This window comes from Manihot esculenta, chromosome 1, assembly GCF_001659605.2.
Source record: "Manihot esculenta cultivar AM560-2 chromosome 1, M.esculenta_v8, whole genome shotgun sequence".
NCBI classification, from domain to species: Eukaryota; Viridiplantae; Streptophyta; class Magnoliopsida; order Malpighiales; family Euphorbiaceae; genus Manihot; species Manihot esculenta.
Genome location: NC_035161.2, coordinates 12,039,717 through 12,051,963, shown reverse-complemented (window position 1 = coordinate 12,051,963; position 12,247 = coordinate 12,039,717).

Sequence of the window (12,247 nt, the reverse complement as noted above, 5' to 3'; positions counted from 1 at the left end):
TATGGTGCTATGTTATATAAATTTGCCTATTATATAGTATTGTATTACTTAGGGGTTGATTTTTTATGTCATTGTCTTTTTTTTTTTTTTGTTTATACCATGTGCCTCTGTAGTTTTTTTTTTAAATGGGAAGAAAACAATTAGCCCGTAAACTTTCCTATTTTAGAGGTCAATCCAGTAGGCGAGCAGAGGTTCCTAGATCTCCTTCCTCAGACCCTCCTGCACCTCCACCTTTTTTAGTACCCTATAGTCTATAGTTAGAGAGGAGGATCCTTCTTTTCAGCTTTTCTCTTTGAGATTTGTTCATTATGGGAGAACCATTCATGCTAATAGTGTTGAGTTGTTTCATACTCATGGCTTCCTTCAGCCTTTTATAGCTCAGGGTTGGGAGCATCTCTTGGTCACTCCCTCTGATACTCACCCTAGGATTGTTAGGGAGTTCTATACCAACTTGCACACATTCACTCATCACTCTCCTCCTCACTTGTTAGCTTTGTTAATGGTCAGCGAATTTATCTCACTCCTAACATTATTGCTCAGCACCTGGGTATTCATAATTATGGAGCGGTAGTATCCACCAATCATAAGTGGATCTCTGGTGAGATTTCTTCCCTTCACCAGACTCATGTTATTTCAGGTGACCTTAAGCGTGAGCAGCCATCTAGGCTTATGACATGTGACCTCACTATTGTCGAGGTTCTCCCCTGAGCAGGTCATAGGATTGCTCTTTCCTATTCTGACATGTTTGTGATGTCTTGCTCCTAGAGGGTCGAGCTCTAAACCTACCACACATTATGCTTCATACCATAGCAAACTTTTAGGTTAAGTAAGGGTTATCTCCCTTTTGGTCGTCATTTCACCATCATTCTCCTAGCCCTAAAGGTTGACCCAAACACCGAGTCTGCCTTACTCCTATCCAGTGAGTACTACCCTTACACTGAGGCTACTCTCCTCCATATGGGTCTAACCAAGAGAGGCAATGAGTTCTATAATTCTAGGAGAGACTTTGCAGCTCAACGAGTAGCACGAGCATCAACATAGAGGGACGATGATACTGACGATGAGGAGGAGTGAAAAGATGTTTCTCTTGTTGATTCAGTGACAAAGTAGGTTCCTAGAGGAGATGCTAGTACAGGCAGGTCTACCAAGCGGGCTATATCTTCCCGGACTACATCTGATCTTTTTGATGCTATGGATCGCCTGGAGCTACAGGTTGCTCATATGTTTGGTCGCCACACTCAGATGGAGTAACAGGTAGGATGACTTACTGATCAGCAGTAGAGGCAGATTCTATACTTCTTTCAGCAGTCGTCTAGAGTGCCACCTCCTCAGCCACCTCAGTGATGTTCTATGTTTTTTTTTATTTTCTTTTTATTTTGCTTGTCTCGCCTTGTTTTTCCCCTTTGGTGCTTTTATTGTTTTTTTTTATGATGTCAAAAGGGGGAGATATGTATATGTTAAATGATATTTATAGAGTACCTTGATGATACATTGATGACTGTTTGACTCTTTTGAATTAAACATATTTTGACTCTCTTGGATTGTGAATATTTTATATGATTATAGTTCTTCTTGATATGCCTTTTTTTATCTTTTTCATAGGCCCATTCATTCATATAGGATTTATTGCATCTCATCTCATTGAGTCAAAACCTCCCTTATGTATGTTCTCAAATTTTAAATATGGTATAAAATATTTTTGAAAGGGGAGCACATTAAGGGGGAGTAATTCTTAAAATCCACACACTACACTTGTGATCATTATCTTATCATCCACCAATTGTTTGTCATCATAAAAAATGGTGAGATTATTGAACCTAAGTGTTCTAATCATTGTTTTGATGAATAATAAATAATTGGTGTGCTATTAATTATCTTCAAAAGTGTTTGTGTGAGCTTGTAGGTCCCTATTAAAATAAATGAAACAGCTTCAGTTTCAAGAATGAAAAGTGCCAAATTTGGAAGCATATCACAAGAAAGGGATCAAAATATAATTTGTACTTTATACATTTTCAATTTCAATTAATTAATTGTGATGGCTTAAGTTTTCTTTTAATCCTAAAAACTTATAAAAATGACCAAATTTTAAGTAATTATTTTTGGGAACCAAAATGGAATTCGATGTGTGGAGCCTTTGTAGAGATATTTTTCTACCAAATAAGAGATTTCAAATTATAAGTTACAAAAATTTAAATAGAATCAAAATTAGAATTTTATAACTTAAGTTTTTCGCTCCATGACTTTGAGGGACCAAAATGAAATTTTTCAAGAGGAGTGATTTTAAAATTACTTTTTATGAAAATAAAAGATCTCAAAATATAGGTTGCAAAAAATTCAAACAGATTGAAAAATAGAATTTCATAGCCTAAGTTACGATTTTTCAAAGATTTAATGAAATATTTTTGTGTCCCCTAAAGTCAAATGTTTGGCTTCCGAAAATGAAGGACATAGGCGAAAGTCCCAAATGTTCGGCCGCCAAACATAAACTTTAGGCCGTCGAAAGTTTGTTTTCAATATTCCCCCTAAGGTGAAACCTTCGGCTTCCGAAAGTGAATGGATAGAGGCAAAAGTCCCAAATATTCGGCTGCCGAAAATAAACTTTAGGCCGCCGAAAGTCTGTTTTCAGTATGTCTCCTAAAGTGAAACTTTTGGCTTCTGAAAGTGAAGGGACAAAGGTAAAAGTCCAAAATGTTCGGCCGCCGAAAATAAACTTTAGGCTGTCGAAAGTCTATTTTCAAGAAGTTGTTTTTCACCTTCAATGGTTCAGCCGCCAGATTTTAACCTTAGGTCGCCAAACCTGAGTTTTTCTGAGCACGGCGTAATGGTTATTTCTGTACACAAATGACTCTATTTACATTTAATGCATCTCCAACGACCATATTTATGTCAGAACTATAAATATAATGTGTTTTTGATCTGGAAGAAGTTACTATAACCATCTAAGCATACAATTATTGAGATTAAAGCCTTTTTCACTCTCTCTCTTAAAACCTTGAGCTATAGCATTAATTTCTTGAAAGTTTGCCTTGAGTTGTAATTGGTTTGTGTTTTAGGATTGAGAAAAGGTTGTTGAGTGAATTTATTATAGCGGGTGTAATTTTGAGCAAATGATTGCTATTGTGAGAAAAAAAAATTGTAAAGAGCAAGAGTTTTGCTCTAGAATTGTAAGTGGTTTTAATCTTTACTCAAAGAATATTTGATAATGGAATTGAACTCTTAAGAAGGTTCTTGAGGAGAGGACGTAGGTTTGAGATATGAGATAGTTGAACCTCTATAAATCATTGTGTTGATTATTCTCTTCCTTCCTTATTCTCAATTAATTTGTATTTTTACCTTTTAATCTTTTTTATAAACCCAATTTACCCCTTTTGGGTTGCTTCAAAGGACAACACGAATATCTATCTTTCTAATATATATATATATATATATATTAGTAAACTTAAACCATTCCCATTCTTTCTTTTCTTTATTATGGTGGTATGTACAGTTTTAACTACAGCATGTCATGACAAATTTTATTGCAAAATATTACATTACATATACTTTATGTAATTTATATAAAAGGAGAGCAACAAGGCAGAAGTCACCAAAGGCCTTTTAAGTGAGAAGGTAAGTGATTTCATGAGAATTGAGAAGAGAAAAGGAATTGGCAATGCTCGTAAAGCATAGTTAGATTTATTCAATCATTACCTTCATCATAATCATTTTTTCTTGGGAGCTAGACCCTGTGACTTTTAAAGAACTCAAAAGTCAATTTCTTTTAGCATAACCAGGTTATCCTAGTTGTAGAGTATATCCAAAGGTAAGTGATAGTTTTGGCTACAGTTATTCCCAATAACAAGAATTTATTCCTGTGCATCTATTATCTGTATCCAGGATTTCATAGTAATAATCAGTAAACTCAACAACTATTTAACTAAATAAGGACATCAAAATTCCATCATTTTGCCTTTCACTTAATTGACATATGTGCCTTTATTACATTCACCCAAAATCAATGAAAAAGTAAATAACAAAGAAATCATATACAAATTAAAATCCATAGCATTATACTAGGTCATTAGGAACATCGTAAATGCAGCTTAAAAATCCTACTCCAAAGATAAGGTATCCTTGTTAATTGATTGAAATATGATCTCTAAAATTCTTAGAGACTCAATTTTTAGAGTGAAGTTCAGAAATTCTAGCCTCTTCAACAAATTTTTTCATCAACCAAATATGATTTGTACACTTTTTTTATCGTCACATCTGCACCATAGTACACTTTCCTAGATGCTTATTTTTGCTTCAGCATCTTGGTTTTATCAATGTATTCATGGACATAATTTAGGAGTGTAAGAGTGCCCTGAACCGTTTTCATGTGCAAAATCTAGGACCAATAAATGGGCATATTTCTGTTCATAAATTCTTTTATTAAATAGAAAAATGCTTAATACAATAGTAACTTGCAAATTTGATTTCATTGACACAAAAGAGACCTTATCCTTTTAATTCATTATCCTATTAATTTGTAAACACCTAAAACACATAATGGTATTTGTGCTGATGATGAAAATCTCTCAGTAAACAGAATTCAAATGGATTAGAATCAATCCCACAAAATCAAGATAGAAAATCCATTCTCACAGAGACCACTACCTCCCTTTTTTCAAATTAAAATCTACAAATTTAAGAAAAAAAAAAAGAAGAAATACCTAGCTTCCACAATCACATAGTATTTTATATAGATAACCAAGACAGTTGTATAAGGAGTTCATTGTTATAAGATTCAAAATTTCTCTAATTTATGCATGAGATAAATTCTGCTAAGCGGAGCCTCACATATCAAACGAATTGAGAAAAGGGTGACACAGGGACATAATATAGTGAGTGAAATATGATAAAAAATGGCAGATTGATAACTTGATACCTTGACTTTGGATATGATCTTCACAGCAACTGGCTGATCTTTGAGCTCCCCTTTTTTCACTCTAGCGACAGCAATTGATAGTCTGTGAAGGCAGGAGTAGTCGAGAAGCCAGTAACGGTAAAGATGACGATAGCTTCAATAGACGCGAAGGATCACAGGGACAACAACAATGGCAACTGAAACTAGTGGAGGACAGTAGCAATGGTGAAGGAAAGAGGGATTTTGGGGAATTTCGTGTAAATGGCGGGAAAGAGGAATTAATTTCGTGCAATTAAGAAAAGAAAATTTCGTGAATTTTTATGTTAGGGATTTTAAATTTAATAAGGAACACATCCGTTACTAAATTTAACTTCTTTAACGGATAATATATCCGTTACTAAATGCCTGAATACAAAACCATTTAGTAACGGATAAACGTCCGTTATTAATTTTGGGCAAATTGAACCAATTCTGTAAAGAATAGAAATCCGTTATAGAATTTAGTAACGAATTTATAACGGATTAGTTAATCCGTTACTATTGTTATTCTTTATATAATATCCATTATTAATCCGTTCCATTATTAATCTGTTACTAATCAGTAATAGAAATTTTCTGTTACTAATTCGATAAATTTTTATGGTATAAAAAAATTAAAAAATTTAATTTTATAAAGTATAAAATATTTTAATTGGGTAATTTTAGAATAAGATCTAATTAATAAATTTTTAAATATATAGAGATTTAATGTTAATTTTTTTCTGCCATGTAAAACTACTTAAATATCTCTATATAATTTAAAATTTTTCAAAATGCTCATAACCCCTTTGATCCTTTTGGCTTTGTCACTGGTCCAAGATTAGAAGATTAGAGACATAAAAATATGATTTTGCAAAAAATTTTAAATTATTTTATTTAATAGAACTAAAATATAGTCAATTAAAAAAACCAAGTGGAATATTCAGGTTGTGATGAAATGAGTTTATGGTTAACATTATGACTACTATCATAGTTCAGTTTAATTGTTTAAAATTGAAAAATTAGGATATAATTATAATTTGGTGAAAATATTTAAATTATTTTATATAATAGGCTTATGAAATATTATATTTTTAATCTTACTCCTGAACATCCTAATATCCAACCTCTGATTACATGTCATATACTCCTAGAACTTAGTAATAAGTGCATTGGAATAGATTTGGGAGGTATCAAATTTAACTTATCTTAATTCCTGATTTTTTTTTTTTTAACTTTGGAAGAAAAAAAAATTACATATAAATTTTGAGGGAAAAAAAATTATCATGATAATTTTCTTTTTTAAATAATATCTCAAAAAAAGTCATGTTTTATTTCAAAGCAAATCAAAATCACCCTAAAAATAAATTTATACTTTGTATTTATCTACTAAATATACTATCATTCACTAAAATGACATTAGACTAAATTTAATTTGATCAAATGGTTAAAGTATATAACTCATATGGCATATTCAGGTATAAATTTTTACCCTCTAATATTTTAAAATTTTTTTTATTTAAATGACATCTTAAAAAAATATTACATTTTAGTTCAGAACAAATCAAAATCACCCTTAAAATAAATATATACCCACATTTATTTATTAAATACACTATATTAATATTCGCTAAAATTCGTTAAAATGGCATTAGACCGAACTAATTTAATTTAGTCAAAGTGGCCTAAAGTATATAACTCATATGACATATTCGTGTATAAATTTCCACCCTTCTAATATCCTAAAAAAATGACATTGAATAGTTAAAAATTACTATATCTAAATTCAAATTAGATTAATTTATTATAAACTGTTTAAATTATTAAATTTGATTATTATTTTTTAAATATTACCTAAAAATGTTTAGTTTTATATACTTTATTTATAATTAGAAAAAAAAATATTTTTTATTAGTAATCATATTTTAAAAGTTCAATAATCTTATAGATCATAAAGCTTTTAATTTAAAGAACAAATTATTTATAACAATATGCATTTTATATTTGATTTATAATTTATATAAGCAGGCTGTAACAATAATTATTCAACACAAACTTTAGAATTTTATCTCACAGTATACCTCTCCTTGTTAAAAATGACTCAAACTCATTTAACTTTTTTTTTTTTTATAACAATTCAAAATATACTTTTATTAATAATTTATAGCTAAAAGTTTCTTTTTATAGAAATTAAAGCTTTTATTAATAGAATCCATGAAAAATTTAAAATATTAAATCCAAATTAATCTAAGACTAGTAGGTCATCCGCTTATACTCGACATAGAAGTGTTCAGTGAGAAAATATCACATAAAGAAACTAGGGTTCCACTCAACCAGAGTTCATTAGTCATCGAGTGTTCATTTACTCTCTTACTAATTATTTCATGATTAGTGAGGGAGTAAATTTTGATACTCTAATTAATTTTGCTTGGCTCAAGAAAGGAGTTCTAATAAGTTTCATTTATTTCGTCTTCTCCAATTTCAAATTTCACTTTTCCTGCCTCGTCTCTGCCATTTTGTCTTCCCATCTTCTGTAATCTCAATTCTTCGGTCAGAGGTACTTTATTACTCTTCTCATGGCTATTATTGAAATATCGGCAGTGGATAATTTGGTCTCTTACGTCACTCCATCTCCTTTACTTTAACATCTTCTCCGCGACCTAATAGATACTGAAATTTTTAAGATTAGCGCACCCTTAAGTAATGAGAGAATAGTTCTATTCGACCCATCCCTTAGGGTTTGATAGAAGCCCAACAGTGGCGTAATTTGGTATTTTTCCTTGAGCAACATGAGTTTGGGTTAACTTTCTCTTTTATCCTTTTTTAATTGATGTTTTTTAGCACTACGAAGTAACTCCTAGAATATTGACACCCAACTCCATTTTATTCATGTGCTATTTTGAATCTATTTATTTGTGTTGGGGTTTCGCTCCCTCTGTTGACCTATTTTCTACCTTCTTTCATCTGTTCAGATCCGTTCATGAGTTTTATTATTTTGGTTTCCGAGCCTTGTTGTCCATTTTTTACTGGTTATAAAGATTCAATCAAGAGTTGGATAAAGCAGTTTACTGTTGATGAGCTAAAAGAGAGTTCAAGGGTCGAGTGGGATGTCGACTTATCTTGGGGGATATACCTCAAGGCTGCAGCGAGTTCCCTAGGTTGAACTTATAGATCAGATCTACCTTCTCCGAATAACAAGTATAGAGAAAAAATATGATGTCGAAAAGTGCTTATTCATGTCCTTCTTGAAAGACTGTCACCAATCCGGTACTTCTGAGTTTTTCCTTTGAGTTTTTCTTTGAGTTTTCCTTTTTGGTTATGTAGAGTTCTAACTAAATTTTATTTTTATTTTTCTGTGTAGTTTCTGCTGTACGAATGAAAAAGATCAAAATTTTCAAGAATTTTACCCTATCTAGATAGAATCTCAAAGAGACTTTGTTACCCTTCCGAGCTAATAAGTTTGTCGTCGATGTCACCCGGGAGGTCTTCCATGCTGCGATTCCACTGTCATCCATCCGGCCTTCTACTCGCAATCCTGCACCTTCATTAGCTTTTGTGCCAGTTTTCAGGAGTCTCTTATTTTGCTGCCTCTAGGGTGCTAGCTCCCTCTAAGACGCCAGCCTCCTCTAAGATGCCTACTGCCTCTAAGACGGTCCTCAAGGATCCTATCATCGTTAGCGAATTAGGGAGGATACTTCATATAAAGGTACTGAATGTCTTGTTCAAAGCGCTTCTCCTCCTCATATCGTTGGAGATATCTTCATTAAGGACCATCCTACTAAACGAGCTAGGACCTCTGCACCTACTAGAGCCAAATTTTCCCCTTCTACTAATAAGGGAAAAAGTTCATGGAGAACTTGTCTTCTGCCCCAGATAACGACGCACTAAACTTCACAGAGGTCGGTGTTGATCTACGCCGACCTCTATAACTGAATTGCTATACACTAAAGTCTTCAGCAGGGTGCTAGACATCTCCAACCCCAACTTCCTTGGAGTTGTCTGTAACCTGGTATACTTCACTAAGCAACAATCCGCCTACATTTCGTGTTCCTTAGAGACTCTTGGGGATAATTTAAGAGAGTTGCTCCTTATGGTAAGTTAATCACCTTTCCTTCCCATACATTAGATTTATGGTTTGTTGACATCGTGCTTCTTTATGACAGTTCTTAGGAACTTTCATGGAGATCGATGCTCGAAATTTGTCTATTTAAAGCTCTATGGACAACCGTATTGAGGAGGCACGATGAGATGAAAACCTGGTTGCCACTGCAGTGTGTCGCGATTACATCATAAACTTCAAAGGGCAAGTTGTAGATCTCATTAGACAGCTTGAGGAGTTGAGGGGGAAGGTCATCTAATCTTCCCAGTGGGCTTCCACAGTGGAACTCCAATGGGATGAAGCTCTCGCTCAATTATCACTCTTAGAGGAAACTCAGTAGCGGGATGAGGCTTTGGTCCGCCCCATTATGCTCCAGCATGAACTCAGCAAACAAGCCAAGGACCTGAAAAGCCTAACTCTTGTGGTGGAGTTCTCAACTTCAACAATAAAAACTCTACCACGAAATCTCCACTATGGAAGGCAGGCATGCTTCTTTGCTGAGGATGCCAAGGCCACTGAAGACAAGGTTTACAGGCCTGCAAGGAGCGAGTGCAAGAGTTCAAAAATTCAGAGGAGCCGCGAAAGAAGATTTATGAAGAAGCCTTCATAAAGTTTTCCACAGGCTATAACCAAGGCCTCAAAGTTGCCTGTGATGCCCCATCTGTTCCATTGGCCGATCTGCAAATTCCTGAATTCAATTCTAATGGTGAGGAGGTCCATTATGGAAAGGACAAAAACCCCCTCCGAAGGATCCTCCTCTCTTGCCCCCTACTTAGCCAACAATTAAGCCCTCCCAATCTCTTAGAAATGACACCTTAATTAGCTCTGTTGCCCCTTCTCTTGTAGCTTCTATTACAAACTCTAACGGTGTAGCTAAACAATGAATAATATTTTAATTTTCTTGGCTATTTACATAATCTTAGTGTCTTTGGTATTGTTTGAGTTTTGTTTTATTTTGGATTAATGTGCTTTGATACTTTATTGTGGCCTTAAGCCCACTTGGCCATTGTCCATCAATATTTTATAACTAACTAACTTAAGTTAATTTTTCAAGTATTCAATATCTGCCTTTTACTAACAGGAATACAATTTACTAATATAACTAATTTCTGAGTCGGGGATTATTTTGACCCTGTGACTTAGGCAGTTGTTCTGTTTGCTTGACATCGAAACCGCTTTTCAAGGCTGGTGTTTGCTAAGTTTGAAAGTTTCTATGTTCATTTTGTTCCTTTACTTAACTTATTTAGTGTTAGGGGTCAATTTTCTATATCGACACTGCCAAGATTGGATTTTTCCTTCGTTTTATTTTTCAACTCAGCTTATTTGGTGCTAAGAGTCAATTTATGAGGCCGCCAGCCACCATGGTTGGATTTTTCCTTCGTTTTGTTCCTTAACTCGGCTTATTTAGTGCCAAGGGTCAATTTTCGAAGCTGGCACCTATCGTGATTGGTTTTTTCCTTCATTTTATTCCTCAACTCGGCTTATTTGGTGCCAGTAGTCAATTTTTGAGGCTGACACCCATCATAGTTGGGCTTTTCTTTTGTTTTATTCCTCAACTTGGCTTATTTGATGCCAGGGGTTAATTTTCAAGGCTGACACCTTCCGCGGTTGGATTTTTCCTTTGTTTTGTTCCTAAACTAGGCTTATTTGGTGTTAGGGTTCAATTTTTAAGGCCGAAAACCACCATGGTTGGGTTTTCCTTTGTTTTGTTCTTTAACTCCGCTAATTTGGTGCCAAGGTCAATTTTCGAGGCTGGCACCCATCGTGGTTGGGTTTTTCCTTCTTTTTGTTCCTCAACCCAGCCTATTTAGTGCCAAGAGTCAATTTTCGAGATTGAAACCTTCTATAGTTAGGTTTTTCCTTTATTTTATTCCGCAACGCAGCTTCTTTATTGCCAAGGGTCAATTTATGAGGCCAAAGCATGTCGTGGTTTGGTTTTTCCTTCGTTTTGTTCCTCAACTAGGCTTATTTGGTGCTAAGGGTCAATTTTCAAGGTCGGCACCTATCGTGAATGGGATTTTATGCCCAAATTTTTATAGTCAAGAGCTTTTAGAAAGAAAATAAACTTGGGAAAGGAATTTTATTTCTTTCATATCAATATTACATCAATCTTTCTATTAGAAGTACCATTTCAGATGTTGGATGTTCCAAGTGTGGGTTTCCAAATTTCCTTACAGATATTTAATTGTGTATACCCTTGGCTTAATGACCTTTGTGACTCTAAAAGGGCCCTCCCTGGTAGGTGCAAGTTTGCCTACAGTAGCCCTTTAACCTGTTGCTTCTAGTCTTTTCAAGGCCATGTCACCTACCTTCAAATATCTCTTGCGAACTTTTTGGTTATAATACCTAGCTGCTCTTTGTTAGTATGCTGTTATCCGTATCTGCGCTTCATCTCTAATATCTTCAAGGGCATTCAGTTTGCTTCTCAGCTTTTCGCTATTGAGGTCTGCATCACTGAACTATACCCGATGTGTTGGGGACCTGCAATTTCACAAGAACTACTGCTTCTATCCCATAAGCCAGCGTGAATGGAGTCTTTCCTATGGTAGTCCGGGGTGTGGTCTAAAATGCTCACAAAATGCTTGATAGTTTAAATGCCTAATTCTTTTTGGCCCCATCTAACCGCTTCTTCAGGCCCTGGAGAATAACTCTATTTGTTACCTCGGTTTGACCATTTGTCTATGGATGAGCCACTAAGGCGAACTTATTCTATATCCCCCATATTTTGGATAAAATCTTTGAAGGAATTGCAATCAAACTGCTTTCCATTGTCTGAGATGAGCATCCTAGATACTCAAATCGATAGATCATGTTTTGTCATACGAAGTCTATCATTTTCCTTGTCGTGACATTAGGAACTGCCTATGCTTCTGACCATTTGGAAAAAATACTCCACGGCTACTATCACAAATTCTTCTATCCTACGATTTATGGGAATGGTCCTAGTATATCTATTCCCCATTGTGAGAATGGTCATGGGCTAGATATACTTGACTGTGGTGTCATCGATGCCTTGATTGCATTTACAAACCTCTGGCAAATGTCACATCTTCTTATAAAATCTCCTACTTGCTTCTCCACCGTCGGCCAGTAATATCCTTATTGAAAAAATTTTTACTTGCCAGTGTACTAGCTCCTTCATGAACCCCATAAATTCCCTGGTGTATTTCTTTAATTATTATCGATGCCTCTTCTGGCCCTACAAACCTTAACCATGGGCTAGACTTCCCTCTTCAGTATAA